This window comes from Acomys minous, assembly GCF_964271855.1.
Source record: "Acomys minous genome assembly, chromosome: 1".
Lineage (NCBI taxonomy): Eukaryota > Metazoa > Chordata > Mammalia > Rodentia > Muridae > Acomys > Acomys minous.
In genome coordinates, this window is record NC_140483.1 from 74,347,237 (window position 1) to 74,353,236 (window position 6,000).

A 6,000-nucleotide genomic window follows, 5' to 3' on the forward strand; every position below is an offset into this window, starting at 1 on the left:
CAGTGAATTAAAAATAACCCTGTGAGTGACAATTGAGGCATTACTTGAGGAGTAGATTCACTAATCTACTTTTTGTTCTATCTTCCCTATATATTTCTATATTCCTCCCTTCTTTGTTTTCAACCTCTAACGTCTCCAAACCAAAGACATAAGATAAGGGAAAAAAAGAGATATGGCTGAGTCTAACCTTGTTTTATTTCTAAATAAAGCCAATAATAATTTGCAACCACCTTCCATTAATAATAACCCTTTGTAGCCTAAGAAAGCAACCAAAAAGCCTACCCTACCCACTTAAAAGGAAATGGGACATTGTTCTCTCAAGGTTTTTTGCAGCTGATTTGGGGTGAATAATACCTAGTAGAGGTCCATATATATTGAGAAATAGTTAAACAAGCTAGGAATAGCATTTTTGGTCCAGTTTCTAAATGTTGAGAAATTCCTCAGTTAATGAGACTCCTTGTGGGCCAGTCTGAAATGCCGGACATATTGGGATTGAAAGCTTTTGTGAAAGTGTCCTGGGAATTGTCTTTTTCTGATGAGAAGCAGCAATTGAAGTACTTGGTGCTGGAATATGAAGGATACAGGATGTCAGTGTCTAACATGCTGAGAGAAATGCGTCCTGTTATGTCTGATTCAATGTTAGTCTGGTTTTTTGTTTTGAAAGCATGTAATTTTTACAAGCATTATACAGACCTAAAATTATAAGTGTATAAGGTGTGCATGATGCACAGTACAATTGCAGCTGGATTTCTACTCTTTGAATGAATAACAAAAAAAAAAAAACCCAGAAATCTTTATATCTTCATTCAAGTCATACAAAAAATAGGATCTAATAATAATAAGTAGAGTTCTCTGGCCATCAAGAAGCATTGCCTATACATAGACATTCATGTCTCTGCCAGGCTTAGAGCTGTTCCCATACTGTGGGATTAGCAATATAAGTTACCTGTTTCGTCTGATGTTTTAGGCCTTATCAGTGAATAGGGAAGTAAAGATAATTATGGGTATGTATTTCTCATCACCTGCTTTTCAAAGCAAACTATCTCTAAACAATGCATGTTCTGTAGAGCATTTGATAAAACTTCTTTGTGACTACCAGTCTCTTGTTTAAATTCCAGTAATGATATTGCTGGAGTCACTTGCTACAGACCGTTATTTCTTGTCAATGATTACCATATGTGTTCCCAATACTAATGAGGAAGACATTCCTAGACTGCATGAGATGGATATGAAAATCAAATACTCTTCTTAAGTTGTTCTTTTATGGTTTCCAATAAATAATTTTCATACTTATTCTTGCTCCTCAGTACATTTTGAAACACTTCAGTGAATTAATCTCTAAAACAGAAAGATATTATTACATAGTAGTGGTCTGTACACCTTTGAGATAAAGTCAGTTTGCTTACATGTGTTATTTTTAACATATATATATATATATATATATATATATATATATATATATATATATATTCCTAATACAAATATTTTTCTTTGGGAATGCTAACTCTACTTTGATCTTTTCCTGCTTCAGTATGACATAGTAATTGAATTAAAATTCCAATATACTATTTCCTTTTCAATTTCTAAAATAAACGTCTGTAAGAAAGATTCCAAAATAATGTCACCATGTACAGCCTTTTCCTCGACTTGAGAAAGAATCTTCACTCCCAAAATTCTTGGTTTCTGGAGCATCTTTGATCTTGCACTGCCTTGGCAATGTCACTCAACCTCTCTGTATCATGGTTTTCTTACCTGAAAAAAAAAGACTGCATTTATAGTATATACATTATTGTTTTTGTTAAATAAATAAATTAAAGAGGAACTTGGTAGGATATAGATAGATGCACATTATCTCTATAAGGGCAAATGCATACTTAATGCTGTAGAAAGGACTTTATAGGTACACATTGTAAGTTGTCTGAAACAATCAAACTGTACACACTGCAAACAGGTTATTGTGGATTAATATTTGATCTAAATGTCATCCAAATGGTAAATCAGATGAAATTCAAGATTTGGTAATCCTGGAGCATATGAAACTTTTGCCCAATACAAAGCAGATTCAATGAGGAGAAGGGCTGATAGGCAGTAAAACTGACCTGTTCTGAATGAATAGAGTAAGTTTTTGAATGACCACCTGTGTTTCCTTTCCCTGTACAACCTCCTGGTTAAGAAGAAACAGAATACAGATGTCATGGATATTAACTCACTGCTTTGCCAGATTGTAGACTCAGAATGATGCTTAAATTTAAGATTGAGTTTTTGCTTATTGGTTTCTAGAGTGACAGCGTGAACTAAATTCTGGTTTTAGAACAAGGGTCTAAACTACAAACACTACATACACAGATTCTGTAGAGCATCTTCATGGGGCCTGAATCAGCCAGAATCTACAGTAAACTGAGCAGCCAACTAAGCATAAGTAACACTGAAAACATAAAATTTATCTTATTCTTAGTCACATATTCTCATATGATTTTTCTTTTGGAGAGACAGGGTTTAAAAGAAGTGACCCCAATTCCTCAGGTCTCTTTTTAATGAGACACAGTAGATCAGATATACTTTGTAATATTCTCATTAACTTGGGGCCTTTTGAGGAGATGATATATAACATCTAGCTAAACAAAAACAGTGCTTCATGGATTCCAAGCTACAAAGAAATATGGGGAGCAACAATTACATGGCTCACAAAAGCCAAAATAATAATGGACTTGCAGAGGATTATGGCAAGAAGTGGTTTGGTGAAGAATAAAATATATTTAAGGCCTTGGGAAGAAATTATGTGAGACTTACATATAATATAACATAAATAACAAGGTGAGGAATGCAATGGAAAGCAGAGCTCAGAGAAGATACATACCCAAAAACATTCCTCAAAAACCTCCAGAACCAGGGTTCTCACTCAAACTAAAGCACTAGCCAAGAACAATACAGGTGGTAAACTTTAAACCCCTACCCAGATCTAGCCAATGGACAGAACATTATCCACAGTTGAGTGGAGAGTAGGGTATGACTTTCACACGTACTCTGGTGCCTCATATTTGACCATGTCCCCTGGAGGGGGAGACCTGGTGGCACTCAGAGGAAGGACAGCAGGTTACCAAGAAGAGACTTGATACCCTATGAGAAAATCCCCCTCAGGAACAGTCATAGGGGAGGGGAATAAGGGGAAAATGGGAGTGAGGAAACAATGGGGGGAAACAAGGGATGGGATGACCATTGAGTTGTAACAAGAATAAATTAATAAAAATTAAAAACAAAACAAAAACAAAAACCTCTAGACACAAAAGCATCAGGCGTAAGTATTCATTATCACACCCAAGCATTGCTCACAACTTGAAGAAGTAATAGATAACATTTTCATTATTAAAGAAGAAAATTACAGCAATGACCAGTCATAAGTGATCATTTTTTTTTCAGCAAGATAACTCGGCTTGTGTAAGAAATTTATTTTCAAGCTTAGAGAAGTTGATAAAGAAGACAACCTGAAACTGCCCTTTGGAGACAGAGAAAATGGCCACCATAGATCCCTTGAGTTTGTGAAATGCATCTTGTGAATATCTTGGCCATGCAATCCCTCCATATATCTTGTATTTGTAGTACCAAGTCAACCTGTAGTCAATGAATTGTTCTACAAGTGTGTAGACCCTGTTCTTTATGCTTAAAAAAGAAAAGAATATGGGACTCTGGTATGGGTTGATTGGTAGAATGTTTATTCCACAAGTTGAAGAACTTCAGTTCAGATTCCTCAGGGTTAGTATTAAAAATACAAAATAGACAAGAATAGCAGTGTCTATTTGTAATCTCCATGCTGGGGAGGTAGACATAGGAGTCATAGGAGGCCACTGGCTAGGTACTTTACTTGAATTGCTGAGTTCCACATTCAGTGAATGACGTTGTCTCAAAAATCATGTGGAAAATTATTAAGAAAGAAACTTGAAGTTTATCTCTTATTTATTGTGATATTTGGTGAGAAGCAAATGGCAGATTAAATAAGGGATGAAGAGTACTAAAAGTTATTAAAACCATCTATGAACACATAAAGACAACATTGAGATTTTAGTTCAAGAACTGAAACATAGCTCTGTCATTAAAACACACCACATGTAAGCATGAGAATCTGAGCTTAAATTCCTAATGCTAAAGGCAAAAGTTACATATGCCAAGCCCATAATTCAGTTCCTAGTAATATGTAAGACCAAGCATGGTGACTCACAATAGGTATCCCAGCATGTGGAAGTAGAGAAAGGAGGATTACTGAGTTACTTAACAATCATTCTATTCAAATTCTTGAGATTCAGTACCTTGAAAAGACTTGTAAAAAGCAAGTCTACAAATTACAGGATCTCAGAGGAAGGATAACAGGCTATCAAGAAGAGATTTGATACCCTATGATCATATAAAAAGAATGGAGGTCTCCCTCAGTCAGTCATAGGGGAGGGTTTTAGGGTGAAAGCGGGAGGGAAAGAAGAAAGGGACAATACAAGGGATGGGATAACAATTAAGATATAATACAAATAAATTAATAAAAAAAACACACTATAGCCAAGCTCACCAAAAATAAGATTTTATATGTAAATATTCAATGTCAGAAATGAAATAGAAGTTATTATTGCTGTTTTCACATGTGATAAAATAATAAATAAATAAATAAATAAATAAACTGATGCTTGAATGTTTAAAAAAGAAAAATAAAATACAAGAGCCCTAGGGACGGGAATTCTGAGACACAAGTGCTTTACAGGGGGAAAAAAGAAATGTTGGATTTAACTAAGAAAGAGAAAGAAGATAGGATGGAGGAAGGAAAAACAGCATGAGGAGTTTTTGAAAAGCCACAGGAAAACATTATATATATATATATATATATATATATATATATATATATATATATATTATATATGTAAATATATAATTTGAATGAAATTATAATACTTGGGTTAGTAAAGGGTCCTGGAAGCCATAGAGTAGCTAACAAAACTCCAATGCCAAATATGGGATGCCTACCTTTGAACTGTCAGGCAGGGGAGTAAAGTAATATAAACTCCCAATGGCTACATCCCAGAACTAAGAAAGAACTTACTGCCTATGTCTCTCTATAATGTTTTGATTCTCATGAATTATTACTATGGGAAGTTAGGAACAGAAGGAAAAATACTCACTAACAAGCAAGTTTAATCATTGATTAAGTTTTTAAATACCATAAATAAAATTGATAATTCATACAAGCAGTATAATTTTTTCCTGAATAACAGTCCATAGTTTTATAATATAACAATATACAAACCCTAATTTTTTGTACACAAAAATGTGGTTTTAATGCTAACAAATGAATGTACATTTTTTTTAATTTTTACTCTAATTCTCATGTCAACAGCATTTTAGATTTAATAACTGAAGTGCTCTCTCTCTCTCTCTCTCTCTCTCTCTCTCTCTCTCTCTTACTCTCTCTCTCTCTCTCTCTCTCTCTCTTACTCTCTCTTTCTCTTTCTCTCTCTGATACTGCTCACCAGACATTTTATTGTTGTTGGGATTTTTTTTTTTTTGCTAATGTTGTTTAGATAGCCTTTCACTATATGGAATTAATAGACTAACATAGAGGTCTAGTGAGAATCAAGAACCTTCCTGTTTCTGTTCAACATAATTTAAAATACAAATAAGAACAGCACTATAACACAGTCATATATTATAGTGTTGGCTGCATGGGTTGAATTCAGGTCCTTTTGCTCCTTGACAGTCTTGTTATGTGGTTAGTTAGAGATGCAATACTGAGCCAAAGTTTTGACCTTTCTATCTCAGCCTCGAAATAGCTGTGTTTACAGATATCCAACACCATATCAGCCAGAGAAAAGCATTTGAAGACATAGTACATGTAATGCATTTTTTTTATGCTGAAATGAAGTGTAACAGTGGCAAAAAAAATATCTCTCAGACGGCTAAATGCTCATGTTTCTTTCAATTGCAAAGAATGGACTTAGGATGTGGCCTGGTTTTCCTCAGTTTATG